Source organism: Equus przewalskii, chromosome 11 (genome assembly GCF_037783145.1).
Source record: "Equus przewalskii isolate Varuska chromosome 11, EquPr2, whole genome shotgun sequence".
In the NCBI taxonomy this organism is placed as follows: Eukaryota; Metazoa; Chordata; class Mammalia; order Perissodactyla; family Equidae; genus Equus; species Equus przewalskii.
The window spans coordinates 1,376,711-1,385,400 of NC_091841.1; the positions used below are offsets into that span (position 1 = coordinate 1,376,711).

The 8,690-nt window shown below is 46.8% G+C and overlaps 1 long non-coding RNA gene across 1 annotated transcript; it reads left to right on the top strand.

Annotated features, from left to right (window-relative positions):
- Nucleotides 1-875: 875 nt before the first annotated feature.
- LOC139074305 (uncharacterized) lies at nucleotides 876-3,943 on the top strand. Its single transcript, XR_011523807.1, has 2 exons — nucleotides 876-1,758; nucleotides 2,102-3,943. It is a non-coding gene; the product is annotated as an uncharacterized lncRNA (long non-coding RNA).
- Nucleotides 3,944-8,690: the final 4,747 nt, after the last annotated feature.

An 8,690-nucleotide genomic window follows, 5' to 3' on the forward strand; every position in this document is an offset into this window, starting at 1 on the left:
ACAGAGAGTGAGTGAATGCTGTCTTGCTGCTGCCCAGTGGAGAAGCCATGGAAAGGCGTGTCAGAAACACTCCCCCCTCACCTGGCCAACAGGAGGTCACGTCTCGGTGCTGTCATGGGTATCTGTGTGACCTCGGGAAAATGGTTTAACTTCTCTGAGCTCCTATTTCCTCACTGGCAATGACTAATTATTCCCACCATAGGGTTTTTGTAAAGATTAAGTAATTTTAAATGGGTTGAAGCATGCAGGGAACTACAAAGTGATACGCAAATAGGAGACGGAAATAGCTTGCCTGTAATAAGACAGCTCGACTTACACAATAATGGATTTTCATGCTTTGCCTACATAATGAGAGTTTCTATACTCAACTCACAGAACCTACTATCTTCAGGACCCAAATGTTCCACACAGGCACAGAAACACCCCTCCTATTACGTCCTATATTTCTTGCCGGTGCAGAGAGTCAGCAGGGGGAGGAGGAGAGTCAGGACAAGCTGACTCCTCAACCCTCGTCGCAATCACTGACTCCCGAGTTGAAATATGAAACACAAAACAGAATTCTCAGTCCCAGATCAGTCTGTGCTCTTTCCTCTGGTGTCTGGTCTGCCTTCTCACTAAGCCAGTTGGCAGGTGAAAACTCCCCTGGTCTTCCTTTCCCAGCTCCCATGAAGTTGATAAAAAGCAAGAGGGACCAGGCAGAACGAAAATGAGCCTGAGTTTGCTGGCCTCAATTATTGAGTCATTTTAGGTGAAAGTGTGGGGTGACTCTGTTGGTGGGGGCGGTTGTAGCGACGGAAGAGGCTGAATTATTCACATCAGGGGTCAGCAGATCTGGGTTCCAGCTTTGACCTTCACAAACCATGTCTGAACAACATTTCCATCACTCAGTAAAGGAATTGGATGCAAGCTGTAAGGACGCTTCCAGCTCTTTCTCTTGGGGATTGTGTGAAGCCCGTCTCTCTCGGTCTAGTTATTTCAACATCGTTCCACCAGGTGGCAATGTTTCCTTAACCCAAAGCAAGTTTTCCCTGCGAAAAAGCCAAGTTTATGGCCAGCTGTTGATCCCCTGAACGTGCGAAAGAGTGGCTCTCCAAAGCATGGAGGAAAGAAAGGGCGTTCCTGCTGAACAGCCGGGGCAGCTGGTGCTGTAAAAGGGCGCTCGTGAGACTCCTCTCTGCCGGGGCTGGGGCCTCCGGCTGGGCTGCTGTCTTCTGAGGTTGAGTGGAGTCAGAGCTGGGAGACGTGGGAGCTGGTGGGTCCGAGGGAGGTGTAGGGGACAGTGGAGACGTGCCAAGTCGGTGGGCCTGCACGACCCCTGCAGCAGCCGCCATGAGGGGTTCCGACGCTCAGCTTTCTTGGCCGGGCCCGACTGGGAGTTGCTGGATGCCCCCGTGAGCAGCTAAGACGGTCCCTGCGAGTCAGTGCTTTACTCACGAAGGTCGGAGACGCAAGGGAGCAGCACGTTGTCCAGCCCCTTTCTCATGGAGATGGGGAAACTGAGGCCCAGAGTGAGTCAGTTCTCCTGATTCTACGTGCTTGCCAAATTACTCTTTACTTAAACGTTTCAAACAGACTTTTCAAATGTCTTGTCCTGTGTCGTCGGCTGCACACCATGTTAAGCCTGCTGGCCTTGGGCCTGCCACGCCCCTGGCCCTGTGCATACAGGGCCTGCAGCACTGAACAAGACTCCAACAGCCGGCCAGTTTGTTCAGACAGGAAGTGGCAGACGGATCCAGGAGGGAAGAAAAGTCATTTAAGGTAATTGCTTCCTAACCGTAGAACAAATCTCATGGCAGGGTTTGTTGGTGCGTTTCTCCTTCAATAACAATATAATAAGAATGAGCGTTTACTTAGTGCTTCCCATGGACTGGGCTCCGTGTTAACAGTTGATGTCGTTGTATCATGTGGTAATCCTCCCAAGAAAGCTGTGAGGAAGCTATTACCATCAAGTTACTACAGAGGCTCAGAGAAGTTAAGTAACTCACCCAACGTTACACAGCTGGAAGGAGCAGAACCAACATTCACACCCTGATTTACCCAACTCTGAATTTGATCTTTTAACTTCCATGTTTTGCTTCATGACACTTTCTCTCACTGGTAGGATCTGATACAGAAACTTGCCAGAGTTTCTTACCGGAGCACCAATCACTATGTCATCATTTTCCTGTTGCAAAATGAAGGCTCACTGACAGCAAGCCAGCTCAGAGCCTAGAGATTGGTAACATCAGTGTCACACCTACAGGACACTCAGAACGTGGATGCACAGGATGGCGAGAGATGCTCCTAAAGAAAGCTATCAGTACCAGAATCCAAGAAACAGAAAAAATCTGTGTCGTTTTGGAAGTCTTCCCCATCTCTGCAAGGTAGGGACAAGTGCCATCCCGCGGCCCGAGGGACCACCAGTGCAGAGATGGGAGCTGGGGTGACGAGGGCCCCCTGAGCCTGCTCTGGGCGGTGTGCTGTGTGCGTGATCTCACGTAGGCCTCCTGAGGGCACGTGGCCCCAGGGACTGCTCTGTCCCCACCTCACAGGGGACAAGGTCTCAAATATAGGAAGTTGTCCTAAAGACGCTGATGCCAGATACAAATGGTCTTCAGAAATCAAGGTTCCTGTTTTCCTTCAAAAGGGTCTGCAATCGAAATATCTTAAGACATAGATGAATAAGAATCAGTGCCCAGAGCAGGAGTTACTGTCACAGAAAAGGACAAGCATTTCCAGTCTGACAGATCTGAATTCCCAGCTCAGCACCTCCCCCTTCTAACCATGGGACCTCAGGCAATTACCTAACCTCCTCTGAGTCTGGATTTCCTCATCTTCCAGCAGAGGATGATAGTTTACACGTCCCAGGGGTGCTGTATTCAAGGAGATGATGTATGTAAAGCGTCTGGCGTAGTTTCTGCAACACAGTATGTGTTCAGTAAACGCTGATGATGATGATGAAGGGGGCTGCTGTTAATGCCCTTCCAGGTAGCTGCCTATCCTTATTCCAGATCCTTCCTTAGGACCGTTGTGAGGTGCTTCAGAATCTCTGAACCCTTTTAAAGCCCAATTAGCCCGAGGGCCCTGCCCTTTCTGCCCATTGATGGCTCTGTCTCCGGGAGGAGGAGGGGACGGCCGTCGTCCTCCTCGTCCCTGTTCTGTGTGTTGCCAGACTCCAGATTCAGGTATGTAATAAATTCTCAGGACTTCAGGAGCTGTGGCCTATGGAAAGTTTACTATCTGTGCCCAATAAATGTTCAATGAATAAATGAGCCAATAAAACTATAAAACCAGGAGTAAAAATAAGCATCCTTACGTGGGCATTAGATCTTAAAAGGCCTTTATATTCAGGCTGCTCAGAATCAAACGTGTGTCTAATAAAGATTTCACAAGGAGCCTGGAGTGGCTCGACCAAAGGAGAAGGGAGGCTCCAGTGTCCATCACTGGGAGGCCAGATGGACAGATGTCATGAGTAGGCATCCTGGTTCTCTTCACAATCTCAAAGGGAACATCTTCAAAGTTTCACTTTTAAATAGATTGGTTGTTATAGGTTTCATTGTGGATACTCTTTACCAAATTATTTCAGTGCTCCTTTTTTATAGTTTCTAAGATTTTTAATAAAGAATGAATGTTGAATTTTAACAAATGCTTTTTTTCAGCTGTATGGAGATGACTATATGATTTTCTTCCCCCTTTGATCTGTTAAGGCGGCGAATTACACCAATTTTTTGGCGTTAAATCAAGATTTACGCTAGCATCCTGGACCAGGCCTGATATGGACATGATGTGTTTTCCTTTTCATATATTGCTGTCTTTGGCTTGTTAATTTTATTTAGGACTATTATAGATGTTTATGAGTAAAATTAGTCTGTAATTTTCTTTCTCATACTGTTCTTGTTGGGTTTTGGTGTTAAAATTTCTCTAGTCTCACAAAATAAAATGAGGAGTGTTCTCACTTTTTCTATTTTCTGGAAGAGTTTGTATAAAGTTGGCATTATATCTTTTTTAAACATTTCATAAAACTTGCTTGAAGCCATCAAAGACATTTTATTCATGAGGAGTTTATTTTTAATTAAAAATCAAGTATTTTAATAGTTATAGGATTATTCGGATTTTGAAATTTCTTCTTTTGTTACTTTTGGTAAGCAATGTTTTCCTAGGAATTTGCCAATTTCATCTAAATTTTCAAAATTATTGGCAGTTGTTTATAATATCCCCTTATTATCTTGCTAATGTCTGCATCACACATAATGATGTTTTCTTCGACACTGATGATTATTTGTGCCTTCCCTCTTTTTTGTCTTGACCTGTCTCAGCAGAGGTTTATCAATTTTGTTGGTCTTTTCAAAGAGCCAAATTTTGACCTTTTAATACTGTCTCTTATATTTTTTCTGTTTCATTAATTTTTGCTCTTATCTTTTTTATTTCCTCCCATATTTTGGGGAGATTATTTTGATGTTCTTTTTCAAACTTCTATTCCTGAAAAAATATGTTAAGTAGGTTCATTGTGTTCTTCTCTTCTTTATATTTCCATTGTTTTTTCTCTCTCTGCTTCATTCTAGGTAATTTCTTCTGACTGATCTTTCAGTTCACTAATTCTCTATCTTCCGGTATTGAACTCTCCCCGCTGCCGTCTCTGTCGCGTCCCCTGCTCTCTGTTGCTTCCCAGCACCTATCACAAGGCGACGTGTGTTGTGAAGGCGACGTGTGTTGTGAAGCCATCTGTTTGATTATTGTCTCCACCACTACTTTGTAAGCCCTGGGAGGGCAGGGACTGTGTTTTTGGTTATCACAATTATCTTTGGGGCCTTGAACTGTGTCTGGCACAGAGTAGACCCTCAAGAAATATTTTTGACCTAGGTGCTGTGATGATCGCTTTATACAAAATTTTAAAAAATGTTTTCCTCCAGCAGTCCTGAAAGCTTACTATGCTATTTTTGTTGCCATTTTACTAACAAGTGAAGTGAGGCTCAGAGAGGGTATTTAACATGTCCAAGGAGACACAGCTACTGAGTGATTGACCTGGGATTTGAACTCAGGCCTTTGCCTTCTAGAGCCAGCCAGGAAGGCCTCCTATATGAGGCAAATATCTACTGAGATATGCCTATAAATTTAAGTGAGGCAGATTGGGCCCCAACAGCTTGGGAAGGATGAAGAGAGACACCAAAGATGTGGGGAACACCAGGCATTTTCTTACGAGTCGGCAGCCCTCTCTGCTGGCTTTGAATGACCACCCTGATCTGAGACTGCCCCCTACTCCCACCTTAGTCTCTATCTGGCAGTTTCATTGGCCTGGCTGATTGAAACAGCAGTGTCAGCAGAACACTGACTAGACCTGTACAGCAGTGTACTAGAAACAGAGCAAAGGCAGGTCAGATGATGCAAGGCATCCAGATGTCGAGCATCCTGTGCTTGCACGCTTGCCCATTCATGTTGTTGACTTTTTCAAAGTTTGCGATAAGAACAACAGTCAGGCTGCTTCCCCCGGGGCCTTCTTGGATGGATTGTGCTGGCATCTGCTGCTTCAGGCTTTCTGATTGGTTTCAACTGGTTTGGGGCAAAACCAGAAGCTTCTGAGCCAAGTGTGGAGGTAGGAGAGCTTCCAAGAGACCACTGGGAGCCTCACCTGCCAGGATGCCTTCCTGTCATGGGCAGATTAGCAAGGGGGTCGGATGCCGTTCACTGCTCCCCTCTGCAGCTCACTGGCTCTCATTCAGGAACCAGCAGGAAGAGAACTGAGCCCCTCTGGAGAACAGGAGCAGGACTTCCCACAGAGAGCCAGCTCAGTATGGAACTGTCTCCTGGACGTCTGGAGATGAAGCAGGCTCCATTTGGGGCGGCGACATAGACAGACGAGAGCATGACTTTGGAGTTATTAGACCTTGGTTGGGATTTGGATCAGAGCTGGGTGACCCAGTGGCACTTATTTAACCTGAGTCTCACATTTCTTTTGTGTAAAATGGGAACTATAATAGCTACTTCCTGGGGTTTGTGTGAAGAGTAAATGGAACCACATACACGCAGTGTCTGGGACTAAGCCTGACAAAAAGGAGGGTGTCGTAAGTGGCACCTCTCACTGGGGATGGCAGCCTTTATTTGACTGGCCAGAAACCAACCCTCTGGTCACCTTGCTGATTGCCCCTTCTCCTCCGTGGACAATGACAACGTCTTTGTAGTGCATGGAATAGTGGCATTCAAAATTTGTTTTTCATAAAAATTATTTGGAATGTTGGTTAAAAAATACGCCTTCCCAGCACTCACTCCCAGATTTTCTGTCAGTAGGTGGGAATGGGGCCCAGGGCTCTGGGCTTTTACCAGAAACCCCTTTCCTCCCCAACATAATTCTCACTTCGAGAACTATTGTTCTAGGATTTATAGAATGCTGACAAAGGCTGGTTGGCTTAAATGCAAAATATTCTTATAAAGACCAAAATAGAAATGAATACTCCCTGGAACTCCTTTGGGTGTGCAATTTGCATAGTTATAACCCCTTTTCATCAAGTGCAAATGAGACCCAAATGAATCCTTATTTTGACCCATGAAGAATGTCTTGTGGTGAGGACTGGGGAGAGAGAGGAGCCCAAAGGCCACAGGGAGTGACCCCCAGCCCACAAGACACCTGCACTCTAGCACTTGCCCTGAGCTTCACGAGCTGTGTGACTTTGGCAAATCACTTTAGCATTTCTAGGTGTGTTCCCTCTTCTGCAAGATGAAAGTGGTACGTACTCCCTGCCCTGTCTGTGTCTAGAGATTGCGTGGGCTCAAGTGAGGTGAACAGGCTTGGCAAAGGGCAAACTCCTGGATGAGCACGGGAGACAAAGAGCTATAATATTGACCGGGCTGAAAGGAGAGGCCAGTTGCTCCCGGGTCAGTTGGAGTCTAACCAGGAGAGGAGAAAGTCACTCAGGTGTTTGCAACAGAGGGATTGAGTGCACGGAGTGGGTCCGACCAGCATCGGAAGACCTGCAAAGCCAGTAGACAATGACCAGGTAATTGAAAGGTTAGCAAAGGCAGAAAGTCACTGGTACTTACAGGCTGAAGAGAGAGAGAGGAGTTGGTGTTCCCAGAGTCCCTGATGGGCTTGTCTGGAGGGGGCTGGAGCCATGGAGGAAAAGCAGTGGCTGCTGGAGGCAAGGCCAGGTAGAGAGGGAGGGAAGAAATACTGTGACTTCTCCCTTCTTCCCTCCAATCTCTGCTGCCACCCACATCGGCTGAACCCAGGTTGAAGCTGACTGACATGGGAGCCTGAGGAACTCCTTCAGTCTCAGGGCTCAAACCTAGAGGAAGAGAGCAGAAAGGGGGCAGGGCGGGGCTGGCCGGGAGGGGAAAAGGTAGGTCATGGGTCTGAGGGCCAGAAGGAGGCAGAACTGGCCAGAATGAGCACATCTTCCGAGCTCCTGCCTGGACACAGGTCTACCCACAGATCTTTGTTAATTGAATTTGTCTTGGAGCTAAGAAAGCTACCCTACTCTGTCCTGTATCTCAACTGGACTTAATGACTCAACTCAAAAGTTAGAAAAGCTTCAAAAAATCCCAAAAGGCTAAGATTTTAGGTCAGGATCACTGCCTCCACCATGACTAAGATTCATGAGAAAAGAGGATCAACTTCGTATTTTCACGTGCGGTCAGCACTGTTTTTCACCATCCGCAGACGCAGAGCAGTGAGCACAGGGTGTCTGGCCGGCCTCTGTCTGAACCCCACCCGGCTTCCCAACAGTCACAGAGCTAACCAGGTGTTCTGGGTTTTGTAGTTTTCATATCTGCCGTGCACATACTGACTTTTTCAAGCCATTAGGATCCCATGATGTATATTCGCTTGGGAAATGGTCTTTAAATTTAGCTAATGCTTCTCTGATGAAAATGCTTCAAGAGTGCACAGGAACCACATAGGAATTTCAGGAGCCGAAAGTGCCCGTTACAGAGAGTTCTGGTTAAAGGAGTGTTGTTGAACGTGGAGGCTGCTGTCTACAGAGGTGGTGCTGTGGGCGCCTTTGGAAAACTGTGCTGGCTTACTGGGCAACATGCCCCTCCAGGGAGAGCATCACAGAAGTGAGAAATGCAAGGAAAAATGGAGCCATCCTCGGGTTTGGCTTTCTCCTCGTACATGAGAGGACTGAGTCCTACAGAGGAGAAATGCCCCTACCTGAACCCTGCCCAGAATCCGGCCGCTCCGAGACTGTCCCTGGTAAGTGATGAGTCACCAGGGACGTACGGCCCACCTAGTTTCGTAATCCAGGCGGCCCACCTAGTTTCGTAATCCAGCTTGAAATCTAACTTTAGGACGAATGATCAGATACAATGTGACTCAAAGAGCACACCCGTTGGCATCACACATTGTTCTAGGAAAAAAGCCCCTCCTTGAACCCCTTCCCAAACTGAACACTCACACTCTGAGGGTGGGGCCAGGAATATTTTTAACAAGCTTTCCCAGGCGATTCTTGGGCATATTAATATGAGCTCATGGAAATTTGTTGAATGAGAAATGAATGAAAGAATGAGCGAGACAGCGAATGTGGAGCTGTGTTTATCCATTCTCCTACTCAAGAACAGCTGCGTTGCTTCCAATTGTTCATTCGACAAACAGCGACGTGACAGAATCTGTGGGCTGTCACCTCGTGAGCCTGTATTAAAGTTTCCAGGGCTTGTATCTGGATGTGGATTTGCTGAGTCATGGGCATGTGTATCTTCCTCTTTTCTAGAATTAACACATC